The sequence below is a fragment of the Schistocerca americana genome, chromosome 1 (genome assembly GCF_021461395.2).
Source record: "Schistocerca americana isolate TAMUIC-IGC-003095 chromosome 1, iqSchAmer2.1, whole genome shotgun sequence".
Taxonomy (NCBI): domain Eukaryota; kingdom Metazoa; phylum Arthropoda; class Insecta; order Orthoptera; family Acrididae; genus Schistocerca; species Schistocerca americana.
In genome coordinates, this window is record NC_060119.1 from 388,417,691 (window position 1) to 388,435,811 (window position 18,121).

Here is an 18,121-nt window from a genome sequence, read left to right on the forward strand (position 1 = left end):
CATAGGTGGTAAATCATTGGAAGCGGTAACGACCGTAAAATACTTAGGAGTTACTATCCGGAGCGATCTGAAGTGGAATGATCACATAAAACAAATAGTGGGAAAAGCAGGCGCCAGGCTGAGATTCATAGGAAGAATTCTAAGAAAATGTGACTCATCGACGAAAGAAGTAGCTTACAAAACGCTTGTTCGTCCGATTCTTGAGTATTGCTCATCAGTATGGGACCCTTACCAGGTTGGATTAATAGAAGAGATAGACATGATCCAGCGAAAAGCAGCGCGATTCGTCATGGGGACATTTAGTCAGCGCGAGAGCGTTACGGAGATGCTGAACAAGCTCCAGTGGCGGACACTTCAAGAAAGGCGTTACGCAATACGGAGAGGTTTATTATCGAAATTACGAGAGAGCACATTCCGGGAAGAGATGGGCAACATATTACTACCGCCCACATATATCTCGCGTAATGATCACAACGAAAAGATCCGAGAAATTAGAGCAAATACGGAGACTTACAAGCAGTCGTTCTTCCCACGCACAATTCGTGAATGGAACAGGGAAGGGGGGATCAGATAGTGGTACAATAAGTACCCTCCGCCACACACCGTAAGGTGGCTCGCGGAGTATAGATGTAGATGTAGATGTAGATGTACGTCATACCTGCAAAAACCAGTGCGCATTCTTCCTCGCCGCATGGGGCCGTCATAAAGGCTGGGCTAGATGCGACGTCATACGGTATTAGTGGGAAGTCTCCTGACTAATTTTTTGTCTGGTATGTGTGTGTGTGTGTGTGTGTGTGATAAGTATGAGTCTTTGTCTGACAGTCCGTTCCCCTCAGTATTTTCATCGGTTATCGACTAACGACTAGCACTGTCCACTTGGGTCATTAAGAGCAATCATGGATCAAATTCGCTTAGGGATTCCCACTTCATCAACGTTCCTCAGAAGAAACAAAAGCTGTATCAATAGCAGTGACGACGCGAGTGACAACACAGTGAGGTTTTAGAAAAAATCGAACATCAACGTCCAAAAAATAACCAATGAAATACATATAAGACATAAAATCGAGCAGACGTATAACTTTTTCAAGTATTTGTCTGACCCGGAAAATATCTATTGATCTGATACGAAAAAGGTTCAGTAGTTTATGAACATGAGAACTGCTCTTTATAGAAAAATCACTCTTAGTGGTGTCTGCGTAGGCACCCGCGAGGGGAGACAACTGGGGGCTTTTGCACCTTTCTGGAAACTGAGGTAGACGTTTAGTTAATATCAAAATTCCTAACGTATTTCTAGAAATGATTCTTTCTTATTCTACTGGACCGCAACCAGGAGTAACGCAGTGTCTTTAGTAAAAAATTGTCCAAATGGCTCTGAGCACTGTGGGACTTAACTGCTGAGGTCATCAGTCCCCTAGAACATAGAACTACTTAAACCTAACTAACCTAAGGATATCACACACATCCAGGCTCGAGGCAGGATTCGAACTTGCGACCGTAGCGATCGCGCGGTTCCAGACTGTGGCGCCTAGAACCGCTCTGCCACTCCGGCCGGCTGTCTTTAGTAAATACTATATTAAACACTATATCGTTTGATTGTCATGTTGCTCAAGGGAATTTTACCGTTTCCTTGTCGGCGCGGCGGTTTCGGCGTTGTTTTGCAATCTTGGGAGATGTGAATCTTCACAGAATAGTGCTCAAACAATTGCCCAGTCTTTGTCTGTCTTTCTTGCGCACGCCGTAATGAGCTACAGGAAGAAACACTCCCCATGACACAGTATAAACGAGGCCGCGTTATATATGCCCGACACCGGTCTAAAATTCTCACAAGAATAGTTCCTTCTCTTGTGCACATTTAAATTTCGACAGTTAGTTTTCATTTGACCCATCAAGGCATGCTGAGACTCAGTTTTACACGACAAGTAGCTTGTATGAGAGTATAAACAATACGGTAATGCTATACTGTAGGTGTATCAACCTATACCTTCTGCGCTCGTCGAGGGGGAAAAGTGTTGAAATTTCAAAATCGGAAATTTGTTTCAATCTTATTAAACTTTATGGTTTTGAACTATATGGGGTGAAGTCGTGCACGACATCCAGTCATACAGTTACGAGATCTGTAATCCAGTTTCCACGTCTACACAATAACGTGCCAAACCAGGGAAACGCAAACCTTTTTCATTGAGTCTTAGGCTGGTAAAGGCCGGCCGCTGTGGCCGAGCGGTTTTAAGCGCTTCAGTCCAGAACCGCGCTGCTGCTACGGTCGCAGGTTCGAATCCTGCCTCAGGCATGGATGTGTGTGATGGATGTCCTTAGGTTACTAAGTCTAGGGGACTGATGACCTCAGATGTTAAGTCCCATAATGCTCAGAGCCATTTGAACCATTTTAGGCTGGTAACAGTTGGTTCTACCGACCAATCTGATTTGTTGTTTTCGACGGTTTCCTACGTCAATATTGCTCTTAAGATTAAAAATATTTTCCTTGTTTACATTAATGAAATATCCTTGCTTCTAAGGTATACCAGTAATGTACTTCCAAAAAAATATTGGCTGGGTTACTATCAGACGTTTAAGGTACAATAAGCTTTGTGTACTGTCTGTCAAATTTATTTCTGGGGTCTCAACACGTTCTCAAACTCCACTAATCAGTTATATCAAAAATAGAACTTTAGGAATCTCGCCTTCTCTTGTCTAAATGTCTGAGGGCGCCCGTGGGTATATGCCACAATTTCTGTGAACTCTTCGCTGGTAAGATTCTGTTGTCAAGAAATAACAAAAAGTACTTGTTAAGAGACTTATTTTGAACACTCTGTGTATGAACAATACAAAGGTTTAAAAAAACTCACAAGTTTGATAGATGCAGAAATCAGAGAGCTCTGAAGTCAAAAACTAGTAAAGAAGCACGCCAGAGAAAGGGCTTGTTACCTGATTGAATGCCCGTTATCGAATATGCGGAAGAAATCGCCACACTTCTAGCAACAGTGTGCCTTAGATCGCTAACATGCTACGTGACCGGAAAAAGGCGAACGTCTTTCCGATCTGTAAGAAGACTTGGGCAAAACTGCAGACCTATCTCTCTGACTTCAATTTGCTGAAAAATCATCAAAAACATTTTGTGCTCGCGAATGACTATTCAGAAAAAGTCCGCTTAGGGACAATACGAATTCCACAAACACCGAACTTTTGCAACTCAGATTATTCGTTCGTTAATGAGATCCAGAAGATTGTGGATAGCGGAACCCAGGTTGATGCAAAGTTCATAATGCAATTTGAAGCACTGTTCCCGTGCTTGCAGAAAATAATAATACTGTGGCCTCTTGCAAGAAAATAATTTTTGTTTGTTTAATCCTCAAACATATCTCACCAGTTGTGGCAGCCTCTGCGACTTTTTTTCCTTTTATTGATTCTGAAATACATGTATATAGAAATTTTATGTAGATTAGAAATATACTGAGATCAGATTTTGTCGTGGTTTATATTTATAATTATCTACTTCACCTTTTTTATATTATGTCTACCTTGTAGCTGCCAACAGAAATCAGTGACCCTTCTAAATTAATACACCGTGTCATCTGCATCACAGGGATATTAGGGCAACGTCTGGATTGAATTTTATTTTAAAATATAACTTTTAAACTATATATTCCTGTATAATAGTGGCATATGCGTCTTTGACGCCTGTCATTGTTCTATTTGACTTTCCGTTAGCGGTACTTGGCCTCTATTTGCTTGCTAGATGTGTTTTTGTTGTTGTTTTTATATTTAAAATTACTGCGGACACCGGTAAAATTTCACGTGGCCTAGGTTTGGGAAGCTGTTTGTTGTGGTTTGTTATTTATAGATTGCGTTGCTTATTTTTAACAGCGTTTGCTGTCGTTTTCTTCTGCTCAGTAAGGAACTATGGATGTTATTATGTAGTTGTGGCTTAGATAACACTTTTCACTGCTGCTGAATTTACAACAATTCATGACTATCATTTAAATGTTTCTTGAATTCTTGAAAGCCTCCTATTCAGTTTCGTTCCACCTTCTAGTAAACAAAACACGAGGTTATAGAACAGCGGAACAGGTCTGCCAATGAACTACAGAGTTCCTAGGTAACAGAACCCCACTGCGTCGTTCTTCATGGGCAGATATCGTCAGCAGTGAAAGGAACGTCTCATTATCTCAGGGAAGTGAAGTTGACAAACCAGAATAACTCGAAAAATAAGCTTCACACGAAAAAATGTGTAGAATCCGAAGTTGATTATTTTCGAGGGGGACATCTGCTGGTGCTAAAATTAGCCCACCATTCCAGCCCCCTGGGGGTGGCGTGGGAGGCAACTTTAAAATTTCAAATGGGAACCCCAATTTTTTATTGCAGAATCAGCTTCTACATTAAAAACTACGCACATTTTGTCTTGAACATTTGTTTTGATTCTTGGTAGTTGGCGCTTTAATTCAAGAAAATCCATGTTCTCATTTTTGCGTGGAAAATGGTTACGGATAAATAAAAAAAATATTTATTTACTTCGTAAATTTTGATTCGCTAAAACTAAAACTCTCCCTCTCACCCCATAGGGTGGAGTTTGAGAGAGAGGAATTAGAGTTTTAGAAATGTAGACCCACATAGTAATTGTTTCTGCAGATTCTGATAAGTTTTGTTTGTCAACATTTGTAGAACTGTAATTCCTCTCTCTAAAACCCCACCCTATGGGTGAGAAGGAGAGTTTTAGTCGTAGCGAATCAAAATTTACGAAGTAAATACGTATTTTTTATTTATCCGTAACCATTTTCCATGCAACAATAGGAACATGGATTTTCTTGAATTACAGCGCCAACTACCATTAATCAAAACAAATGTTTAAGACAATATGTACGTAGTTTTTATGTAGAATCTGATTCTGCAATAAAAAATGGGGGTTCCCATTTGAAATTTTAAAGTTGCCTCCCGCCCCACCCCCACGGTGTTGGGGTGGCTTGCAAATTTTAGCACCACCAGATGTCTCCCTCGAAAATAATCAACTTCGGATTCTACACATTCTCTCGTGTGAAGCTTATTTTTCGAGTTATTCTGGTTTGTCAACTTAAAATTTACACCCTGTATACAAGCGGCGTACAGGGTAACATTTTTGTTTTTTTGAGGTCGTTTGAATAAGATGCATTATTATATAGTGTGGTCACACTGACAAAAAATGGTTACGAAATACTGAATAGCTGACTTTGATGAGCCATAATTGCAAAGACTGACAGATAATGCTCAACATACGCAAACTTAATGTAATGTGAGTAAACAGACGAAAATACCCTCTATGTTTGACTACACCACCGGCGATGAGTCTCTAGATTCGGTCACAACAGTTATGTACCTATGAGAATCTGTCGAGCGTGATTAACGGTGTCCGACTGAGTCTATCGAAATAGTCCTGCAGAAATTTTAGTCACACACGAAAAGACGTTGCTTCCAGACCTGCCGCTCGACTTATTCTTGAGTGTTATTCCACTGTTTGGATCCCTTACCAACTATTAGCGAAGGAAGGAGATAGAAAAGATTAATATAAGAGGTGCACACTGCGTATCAAGTTTTATTAGTCAGCGCTAGGGCTACACAGAAATGCTCTAGAGCTGAACGGGAGGGGTTACAAGGTAGGCTCTTGTGTTGAGCCGTTATGAGTCATTGATTTGAAGAGTTCCATGCAAATACACATTTTGTCATTCTTAAGGTAGAGAAATCGCAAAGGTAAAAGAGTATATCACGGTAGGCCTGCCGCGGTGAAGTGTTATATGATAATTACAAAGTATACAGGGTGTTCTGAAATTCCCGTTATAGTCTTGTAGAATTTGTAGGGGGGAGTGAGCATATAATATTTTGAATAGGAACCCATGCCTAGAAGCCGTTTGAAAACATGTTTGCTAAATAGGTATGCAACAGAGTAATCATGGTGGGACGGGAGTGGGGTTGTAGCTATGTCGGATCGCCTGAAGTCATTTGACGTCTTTTCGGTTCAAGCCTCATTCATGAGTCTGTGAGCGTTAGAGGAACATGGTTGAGTAAAAGTTTGCACCGACACGGTTCTTCTGTATGGCGAAGCTCACGGAAATGGAAGAGCTGCTCGTCACCTTTGTTAAGATCGTCATCCATAACGTCCGACTCCATCGCATACTCTTTTCGTCAGAATTACGCATCGGCATCGAGAAAGGGTACCTACAAGACTCTTGCACAGGGCACGAGCAAAGACCTGGGGGTGCGCTACAGATCTGTCCATTACGGCAATCAAGGCTCTGAGGTAGGGTACAATCACACTCCAACCGCTGGCCAGTGTGGCCGAACGGTTCTAGGCGCTTCAGTCTCGAACCGCGCGACCGCTACGGTCGCAGGTTCGAATCCTGCCTCGGGCATGTACGTGTGTGATGTACTTAGGTTATTTAGGTTTAAGTAGTTCTAAGTTCTAGGGGACTGATGACCTCAGATGTTAAGTCGCATAGTGCTCAGAGCCATTTTGAACACTCTAACCAGTTGGCCACATTTCGAACTGTAAATGAAATAGACATTTTTAATTACAAGAATATCAGACAAATGAAGTGATGTCACAGTAACCATTGCCATTATGCCACTGGTCGCATCGCAAATTCATTACCCATGAAGTCCTTAGAGATCACAATACAGTATAAGTCATATAACTTATTTTATACACAAACACAGATTTTTTGCCAAATAAATCTGTTCATGATCTTACGTTTGCTCTTCTCGACTTCTACATGGCTTATATGCTTCCACTTTGCTAACGTCATTTCAGCCACTACTGTAGATACTCTGTATTTTCGTTTGGGACCATGTACAGAAAATCACCGACTGGGGGGTGACGTACTGTGATTACGGAAAATGGCGTCGAATCAGGCAGAGCCAGCATTTTCTGCGCTAGATTTTGTCCGTTGTCAGTCAATAGTGAACGTGCAAAGAGCTTTCCGTGGCAGATTTTACCAGACACCGTCAGCTTGCAACAGTCCCGTGCCGTGTCCAAGACAGCCCATAGATCTGTAGGTAGTTTCCTTCGTACAGTGCAAAGAAATGTAGCAATAATACGCTAACACGGACTTTCCAGTATAAGAATAGAATCACATGTATAATTAAGGCAGCGACAGCCAATGATCCCTCCAGTGCAGATGTACAACAGGCTATATAAGGGATGTTGGCTGTATGGTGCTTGTAACCCAAAGAAACAAAAACAAAAAAAAACTCTTACGGGAATCGACGAGATGCCGCGAGTAACGAGGCAAATGAGCAGGGGCACTACATCAGTAGCGTGTGGTATAAGTTGAGAATTTAGGTCTGACAGGAGGTGTGCTGTGGTAATCTGTGCAGTTGTGGTGACCACTGCGTCCGGATGGCGTAGTGATTGACGCATTTCCCTAGTAAGTAGCAGACCTGGGTTCGAATCCTGGTACAGCACAAATTTTCAACTTGCCCCGTTGATAAAAATCAGTGCCCACTTCAGGTAATGTCTTTAATCCTTTTGTGTCTTGATTTATAGTGGCTGCAGGATCAACATGGTGTCTGTTGTTTCTGACACTTCCAAAATAAGAGACACGACATACACAATTAAGATGATGACAGCCAATAATTCGTTCAGTGCAGATGTACACCAAGCTCGAAGACTTATGAGAATCGCCGCGCGGGCTAGCCGTGCGGTCTATGGGCGCCTTGTCACGGTCCGCTCGGCTCCCTTCGTCGGAGGTTCGAGTTCTCCCTCGGTCATCGGTGTGTGTGTTGTCTTAGCGTAAGTTCGCTTAAGTTAGATTAAGTAGTACGTAAGCAGATTGGCCCCATAAGACCTTACCACAAATTTCCAATTATGGGAAGCGACGACACACTGCGAGTAATGAGACTAACGAGCAGTGACACAATATCTGTAGTGTGTAGTGCAAGTTGAGAATTTGGGTCTGATCGGAGACATGCTATGATAATCCGTGCAGTTATGGTGACCACTGTGTCCAGATGGCCAGTGGTCAGCACATCTCGATAGTAAGCAGGAGATCCGGGTCGAATCCCAGTCTGGCACAGACTTTCAACTTGGCCCATTGATATAAATCAGTGCCCACTGGCAGCACATAGCATGACTCAGCAAGAACCGCCAGTCCAAAGCACAGACACTCCACACCACTGCTTGGCTGCGTTTGCCCACACAGACCCATCTTCGCTGAGAGAACTGACGATGTTTATCACCTGTGTCGACACTCTGTAATTATAGCTCATGCCACAACTTGAAACTGAAATGAAATGAAATGTGCGGCTAGGGCCTCCCGTTGGGTAGACCGTTCACCTGGTGCAAGTCTTTTGAGTTGACGCCACTTCGCCGATTTACATGTCGATGAGGATGAGATGATGAGGAGTAGGACAATACAACACCCAATCCCTGAGGGGAGTAAATCTCCGACCCAGCGGGAATCGAACCTGGGCCCCTTGGCACCACATTCCGTCATGCTCACCACTCGGCTACTGTGGCGGACAACACGAAATTAATAGCAGTGATTTCATCTTCCTAACACGTGCAAACGAGATTACCTGATGAGGTGTTGCCATGTCGCTGGATGTACTGTGTTGCTGCCACTGACCTGGCGCTACTCGAGTGCCTAAATCGTCGCCAGACTTGACGCCTGCTCCGGGCTCGCGCGCGCGCATGTGTGTGTGTGTGTGTGTGTGTGTGTTGAGTTACATCAACGATACTGCTTATGTTCCACCTTACCATAGATCCTCGAAGACTTGCGTCACCAGACCGCAGCTACTGTATAACTCTTGATATGCTGGGTTAGGTACGCTCAGAATTCGACAACCGATTACAGGTGTGCAGTGTGACGAAGGGTGGACATATGGAACATCTAAGAACATAGTAAAAATAACTTGGGGGTTTCTCTATACCGATTTTTTAACGTTTCTTGGTGTTTATAATTACATTGCAGAGGTTGCTGAACATTTGTCTGACGCTCTAAAAGGTCGTGTGGCGATAGGCGCAGCTCTTCTTTAAATCTTCTTTATGTTTACCGTTACCCATACTTGATAAGGGTTGGCAATAATGTTGTAAAGCAGTGACCTTCTTGTGCTCGTGAACAACTACCAACTATCTCAAAAACTGGCAGCATTATCATTTACTTCGTTTATTGACATCGTATCGGCACTGTCACGTTTCTTTGACGTATCAGGCGATATTTCGGCTTCTAACGATATCTTCTCGTTAAGAATGACATACAATTTCTGTGACCTAAGTGGTCTTCAACCCAGTACTATCCCTGTTCAGACGTTCGTGAAGCACTTACAGAACGTTTTACAAAGATTCATCACAATTCACAAGACTGTATCTCGTACATGAATGAAGATGGAAACTTAGGGTGCGTTTTAACACACACATCTGTATCACTAAACGGCAAACCCAGGGTACAGTCGCCAGGCACCCAGTTGCAGATTGCGTAACTGTTGGCTTCAGGGGAAAACAAAAACTTGATTTTGAATATTTCTTATGATTATTGATTGAATTTAAAAGTTTAAAACGCTGTCGTAATCTACATGTTAAGAGGTGTGATCGTACGTTAAAGGTTTAGTACAGTGAGACAACTATTAAAGTTAGAAACTGCGCATGTCTTGAGGGAGCGAACTCACAGCGTGCAAATTACCCATACTTTATTCATCCAATATTTGAGAACGACGACACTTAGCGACTTCCAACAAACTTTACACATAATTTCAAACATTTATGAAACATTTCTCGGTAAGTCCATTGATTGTTTGCTTTTTGCCGATTTCTTCTTGTATTCTTTGCTTACTATGGTAAGAAAGGTGAATTTTGTGAAACATTTTAAAATTGTATTCCGAAGTGAAACAACCTCCATAAAATAATTGAGCGTTTACTTTCTTCATTTTTTTCTTGTATTCGTTGCTTCTATATAACAAATCTCAGCTAAAAAAATTTAAAACTTTCTTTTCTTAGTTTGTTGAGACACGAAGTAACACTGCGCCACCTTCTGCATGGAGGTGCGTTTTCGCTATCGTCGGTAATTCCTCTGCGCGAGCCTGATCAGAGTTACCGACCGATGTCGCGCAGGAAGTGGTAAGAGACGGACTACGACTCAAGTCCACATTAGGCCTAGAGCTTTCCGTATTTTCCCTAAACCACTTACGGAAAATACCGAGATGGTTGTTTGCTAAGGGCACGACAGATTTCCTTCCCCAATGCGAGCTTGGGTTCGTCTGTGCTGATGTCGTCATCGGCGGGGCGTTAAACCCTAAACTTCCTCTTCCAGTCTGAAGCTCAAACCAAATCAGCATCAAAACTGCGCTAAACGTTCCAATCCAATACGGAAAAACGCTCTCCGACTCCACTAGCCCACCAGTAAACCCCAGTTTTTTTTCTGGACTCTCATTCTCCAACTTTCGCCGGAATAAGTCGGCCCTACTAACTACTTCCCAGACATCCCAGCGTCTCACAGTGGGCGAGCCATTATTTTAGTCACAATCTGGCTTGCAAATAAATTCTTGACAAGATGGTAACGCATACAGTCATGTGCTCTGCCCTCAAATGAACCAGAAGTCTTCTTTATAACATTCTGCCCGGTATCTACTACCTTCAGCAACCTGCTGAACGAATAATAAGGTAAAAAGGCCCCCATTGACGTTTAGGATGTAGGATACAAAGCCTTCGTTCGACCAATACTTGAATACTACCTATAAGTGTGGGAGCTGTATCAGGTAGGAGTCATAGAGAAAACAGAGAAGATCCAAAGAAAAAACAGCTCATTTCGTCACATGCAATTTTAGTCATCGAGAAAACGTCACACAGATACTCATCCAACCCCACTCGAATAAGCTTCAAGAGAGCCGTTGGATACAACGGCACGGTTTACTAGTAAAATTGCTGGAGCGTACATTCCTAGAGGAGTCAACCAATATATTGGTTCCTCCTATGTATAACCCTCGGAAAGAATATGATGGTAAAATTAGAGATATTTGAGCTCAGGTGGAGGCTCACCAACAATCCTTCCTCCCGTGACTTGAACAGAAGAGGTTGGAAGTGTCATAGTACACAAAGCACTCTCCACCACCCACCATAAGCTAGCTTGCGGAGTACAGACGCAGATGTAGAAGAGAAAAAAACCGACTTGTGTCCAAGTGACCAGTCTAAAGGAAAAGGAATTCACTGGGGAATCGTAAGCCGCTATACCTCCCAAAAGTCTATGACTGAAAAACTATTACTTTTCACTATCATAAATATTTGACAGAGGTGTAATTCTACTTAGATATCAGAAAACATAGCTTACTTTAGATCCTAGATCTTTAGATTAAAGATAAATCTATCCTCAGCCCGAAAGTAGGTATAGAAGTAGGTACAACACAGAATTCCTTTACTACACACGCTGTTCGCCTGCTTAGCTGGGTGGTACTGTGCTTGGCTCCCATGCAAGCAGGCCTTGGTTCGATTTCCGGTCGGGTTGGAGATTTTCTTCGATCGAGGATTGGGTGTTGTGTTGCCCTCAGCATCATATCATCCTCATCACTGGCAAGCAAGTCGCCTAGTTTGGCGTCGACTGAAATAAGACTCGCACTTGGCGGCCGAGCTTCCCCGGATGGGGCCTCCCGGCCAACAATGCCATACGCTCATTTCATTTCATTTCATTTCACTATACACGCTTCCGTTGGATGTGGTAGGCACTTGCCTTCCTTCGACCTTTGAACTGGCCTACGCGGCTGTTTCTGTGAGGGCCGAACCCCCATTCTACTCGGCATTTTTTACATATACAAAATACTGTCATGCACAAAAGAAGTTAAGTGACACAAACAAAAAAGAAACGTAGGACCAAGTGTGCATTCTACCATGCTCGTTTGAAATTCTAGTCGGATTCTCACGTGCCACCGTAAATTTCTACATCTACATTAGTACTCCGCAAACCATCAGACGGTGTGTGGCGAAGGGTACTTGCGGGGCCTGTAAATGATCCTTCCTTCCCTGTTTCATTAACGAATGGCGCCTGCGAAGAATAATGCCGGTAAACCTGTGTATTAAATCCGATTCCTCGGCTCTTTTCGTCGTGATCATTTCGCGAGACGTATGTGGAAGGAGTTAATACGTAGGCCAACTCTTCGCGGAACATAAGCACTTGAAATTTCAGCAGGAAATCTCTCCGTTATTCAAAACGCGTCTGTTGTAGTGTATGCCACTGGAGTTGTCGGGCATCTGCGTAATTCTCTCGTGCCGAATAAACGATCCCCTGACGAAACGCGCCGCCCTTCGCAGCAGGCCCAGACCTAGAGGGGGGGGGGGGGGGGGGGCTAACCGCGCTGTCTGCCTCGGGCGGCAATTTCAGGGGACGTCAAACTCACATTCTTGAAGAAAAGAAACCTTGTTTCACAAATCCAGGCAGTATTCAGCTAATTTTTGAATGTGTGCGTAGTGTTCGTGATGTCTCTGTCAGAGGAATCCCTGTCGCATCTAGAAATATAAAACTCTCCCGCAGACAAAAGGGGGCGGGGCTGTCCGAGCTGAACCAAATAAACCAGAACGAGCGAGTGCTTGTTACTGTTTGTTCGTGGGGTTGACTGGATGTGCGAATGATAATTATTAACGAAATCTATAGATTCAGACTACCAGAGTGGAAATAAATGACTAACAGAAATAACAGGTAAGAAAGATTACGTATTCTCGGTGTATCCAAGAAAATGAAATTTTAGCCGGCCGGTGTGGCCGAGCGGTTCTAGGCGCTACAGTCTGGAACCGCGCGACCGCTTCGGTCGCAGGTTCGAATCCTGCTTCGGGCATGGATGTGTGTGATGTCCTTAGGTTAGTTAGGTTTAAGTAGTTCTAAGGTCTAAGGGACTGCTGACCATAGCAGTTAAGTCCCATAGTGCTCAGAGCCATTTCAAATGAATTTTTGACCGAAAATTTTTGCTAAATCGCTACACTACTAAGGGCCAATTGCACAGTCCTCGGTTAGCAGCCACTTAGTTCTATTCTCGGAATATCGCGGAAAACGCGTGTACGAACACGTACACTACTGGCCATTAAAATTGCTACACCACGAAGATGACGTGCTACAGACGCGAAATTTAACTGACATGAAGAAGATGCTGTGTGATGTGCAAATGATTAGCTTTTCAGAGCATTTACACAAGGTTGGCGGCGGTGGCGACACCTACAACGTGCTGACATCAGGGAAGTTTCCAACCGATTTCTCATACACAAACAGCAGTTGACCGGTGTTGCCTCGTAAAACGTAGTTGTGATGCCTCATATAAGGCGGAGAAATGCGTACCATCACGTTTCCGACTTTGATAAAGGTCGGATTGTAGCCTATCGCGATTGCGGTTTATCGTATCGCGACGTTGCTGCTCGCGTTGGTCGACATCCGATGACTGTTAGCAGGATATGGAATCGGTCGGTTCAGAAGGGTAATACGGAACGCCGTGCTGGATCCCAACGGCCACGTATCACTAGCAGTCGAGATGACAGGCATCTTATCCGCATGGCTCTAACGGACCGTGCAGCCAAGTCTCGATCCCTGAGTCAACAGATGGGGACGTTTGCAAGACAACAACCATCTGCACGAACAGTTCGACGACGTTTGCAGCGGCATGGACTATCAGCTTGGAGACCATGGCTGCGGTTACCCTTGACGATGTATAACAGACAGGAGCGCCTGCGACGATATTACTCAACAACGAACCTGGATGCACGAATGGCAAAATTTCATTTTTTCGGATGAATTCAGGTTCTGTTTACAGCATCATAATGGTCGCATCCGTGTTTGGTGACATCGCGGTGAACGCACATTGGAAGCGTGTATTCGTCATCGCCATACTGTCGTATCACCCAGCTTGATGGTATGGGGTGCCATTGGTAACACGTCTCGGTCAGCTCTTGTTCGTATTGACGGCACTTAGAACAGTGGACGTTACATTTCAGATGTGTTACAACCCGTGGCTCTACCCTTCATTCGATCCCTGCGAAACCCTACATTTCAGCAGGATAATGCACGACCGCATGTTGCAGGTCCTGTACGGGCCTTTCTAGATACAGAAAATGTTCGACTGCTGCCCTGGCGAGCACATTCTCCAGATCTCTCACCAATTGAAAACGTCTGGTCAATGGTGGCCGAGCAGCTGGCTCGTCACAGTACGCCAGTCACTACTCTTGATGAACTGTGGTATCATGTTGAAGCTGCACGGGCAGCTGTACGTGTACACGCCATCCAAGCTCTGTTTGACTCAATGCCCAGGCGTATCAAGGCCGTTATTATGGCCAGAGCTGGTTGTTCTGGGTACTGATTTCTCAGGATCTATGCACCCATACTGCGTGAAAATGTAATCACATGTCAGTTCTAGCATAATATATTTGTCTAATGAATACCCGTTTATCATCTGCATTTCTTCTTGGTGTAGCAATTTTAATGGCCAGTAGTGTAATATCGCCTAACCGGAGAATAAACGCGGGATAACTGAACAGGTGATTCTGACAGGGTTAGCGAAGTTAACCGGAGAATAAGTTTTGACAATGGCAGGAATAGTTACAGAATTAGTTATAACAAGATTGATTGTTAGAACGAGGAAGGAAAAGAAACGGGGACATCACACAAGTTATATGGATGAATATGACGATTCATATTTATATAAAAATTTCTTACTACTACTATTATTTGATCTCGTGCTTTAGAAACTGGAGCATATGAATGAATGTGAAACTATTTGTTAACATAAAACTTTTTGCTTGTAAGAGGCCTAATAGTCATTTGATATTGGTACTTCCTGTATTATATGCTGTCGCATTATTTATGTAAATGAGGTAGAGAAAAATAATCGTTTGTGCCAAAACAGTCTCGCTTATTTGGCGTGTGTTAAAATTGCTGTAATATTAGAAAGGCCTATTTCGTTTTATTTACCAGACAGTGACAAAATAGACGTAATGAGATCGGAAAACCACACAGTCTTGGGTACTATTCGTATCAATAGCTTTTCCAGTATTATACAATGACATTTGGATTATCCATGTAGCAAAACTTTTGAAGAGGTAGTAGATTCTGTCTCAGAAAGGAAAGCACACCTTGTAAAGCTGTAGCAAGAATAGAAAGGAAAAAGTGCTGGGACCTAAAGATTGAAGAAATGTGTAGTGTCTTGCTCGTCTCTTGTCTTTACTGATTTTGTGTTTCCCACATTTAATTTTATGTCACACAAAAAAGGGAGCTATTAGCTAATAGGCAATAAAGAGTACAAATTTTTTGAAGAGTTCTTTTTCTCCCAATAACAAATAATCCCACCCATTATTAATTGTGATGTTTTTGAGGGAGGGTAGGATGTCAAACAGGCCGACTGAGAGCAGGACATTTTAATTTCCTCTATCATGAATATAGATTTGATGGCTTCCATTGCAACATATACACGTTTGAATTTCATGCAGCGAAATACAGTGATGTCGATAGAAGAATGCTGTGTGAAGAGGTATGGCAATGCACTGTGACACATTTAAGATCAACTAACATGTCTTCCATTTCCTCGTCTCGTACGTACGTGTTTTATATATCAAACTCTTGAGACAGATATGCGCTACAAAATGAAAATATTTTTTAAAAATCGATTTTCTTTTTTAATTGTTTGCTGTCCTTTCTTTAACGCTCGAAGGGGAGGGAGGCGCCACTATCAAGTTTTCGCCCCGGTTCGGAAATATCGTAGATCCGGGGATGCTTCGTAGAATCTTGCGTATCTCTTCTATTAATCCGACACGGTAAGAGTCGCACACTGACTGGCAACGCTCAAGAATCGCTTGAAAAAGTGTTTTGTAAGCCAGTTTTTTCGTGAATGAATTACATTTCCTTAAGATCCTTCCAATGAATTTCAGCCTGGCGTATGAGTTTCCTACAATTCGTTTTATGTGGTCATTCCACTTTACGTGGCTCCGGGTGGTTATTCCTAGGTATTTTCCGGTAGTTAGTGTCTAGTGATTTGTCGCCAATAGTGTAATCGCACAGTAGTGGATTGCTTCGCCTATTTGTGAGCACTACATTAGATTTATTTACGTTCAGGATCAAATGTAAAAGCGTGCACCAATCATTAATCGTCTGGAGGGCTTTCTTCGTCTCACTAGTCTTCTTGCATTGCAACCTTTTTATAGAGAGTCGCTTCATTTGCGAACATCCTCAAGGAGCTTCCAACGATATCCACTAAATCTTTTGTATGAACTGTAAACTGTAACGATCCAGTCACATTTCCTCGGTGTACTCCTAAAATTACCTTTCCACCTCTCGATTTTGATGAGTTAAGGGCAACGTGTATTTGCAAAGCACTCCTGAATACAGTCAGAAAACTGGATCGATACACGGTAAGCTCGTGTTTTGTTCGTATTTGACCTACTGAATAGTGAAGCTGTAACTCTTCTAACAAGCGAAAAATTAATTTGTTCTTCTGGATTGCTAGGGACTCATGCGTCACTGCGTTGCAGCAATGTATTCGGGATTGTGCTTGTAAGAATTAAGCTACAGGAATGCTGCTCCGAGTGTTTCGTAATTTTGTTTCTGTCCATGGCGGGGAATTCCTGTCGTATCATGTGCGTAAGGTCAACATCTAATTTATACCCTCGTGAGTGTCTTTACACACCAGTGCCTCTGTTAAAGAAAATCTCAGCGCTCTATGTGGCTATCCGTTAAGAGTTTCGCACTGTCTGAAATTTTGCGCCTTCGTCAGTTGAAAGTAGGAGGTCTGGGAATATGGAAATTGGTTTGGAGCTATAAATATAGTAAAAGTAGGCAAGTGTTCGCTTTATAGCCCCGCGTTAACCGCTGAATCATCTGAGCTCACGGCGTCTGGTCTGCGGACAGGTGAAGGGGCGACCAGGGCATGCCGTGTCCGTAAAGCCAGCGCCCTTCGCAGCCTCGCAAGTTCCCGGTTGGCGGTTCACGTTTCAGGCGACCGCCGGGCTGCGTTCTCCTCAAGGCTGGCCATTGCAACACGGCCGCCCACTCCGATACTGTCAGTCGTAAGGTCGCTGTCACACTGCTGTGACACCGCGACAATTCACATGTACGAAACTAAGCAGAAAATACATGACACCGGCTGTTTCAGGAATATGTTTCCAATCCACTGATTTCGTGTGCAAATTTTGTTTGTACTACAAATGAAAAATTTCGGCACATGACAGTTCCCCTTAACCATCTTGCAGTTACCACCACCAGTCATCATCAGGATTCTTGGCAGTCAACCAGTGACCCATTGCGGTATTTTTTTGAATATTGGTCTTATTTTGTAAGTGCAGTATATCCACGAATTACACTACTGGCCATTAAAATTGCTACACCAGGACGAAATACTGATGATAAACGGGTATTCATTGGACAAATATATTATACTAGAACTAACATGTGATTACATTTTCACGCAATTTGGGTGCATAGATCCTGAGAAATCAGTACCCAGAACAACCACCTCTGACCGCAATAACGGCCTTGATACGCCTGGGCATTGAGTTAAACAGAGCTTGGATGACGTGTACAGGTACAGTTGCCCATGCAGCTTTAACACGATACCACAGTTCATCAAGAGTAGTGACTGACGTATTGTGACGAGCCAGTTGCTCGGGCGCCATTCACCAGACGGTTTCAATTGGCGAGAGATCTGGAGAATGTGCTCGCCAGGGCAGCAGTCGAACATTTTCTGTATCCAGAATGGCCCGTACAGGACCTACAATATGCGGTCGTGCATTATCCCGTTGAAATGTAGGGTAGAATGAAGGGTAGCGCCACGGGTCGTAACACATCTGAAATGTAACGTCCACTGTGCAAAGTGCCGTCAATGCGAACAAGAGGTGATCGAGACGTGTAACCAATGGCACCCCATACCATCACGCCGAGTGATACGCCAGTATGGCGATGACGAATACACGCTTCCAATGTGCGTTCACGGCGATGTCGCCAAACACGGATGCGACCATTATGATGCTGTAAACAGAACCTGGATTCATCCGAAAAAATGACGTTTTGCCATTAGTGCACCCAGGTTCGTCGTTTACACCATCGCAGGCGCTCCTGTCTGTGATGCAGCGTCAAGGGTAACCGCAGCCATGGTCTCCGAGCTGATAGTCCATGCCGCTGCAAACGTCGTCGAACTGTTCGTGCAGATG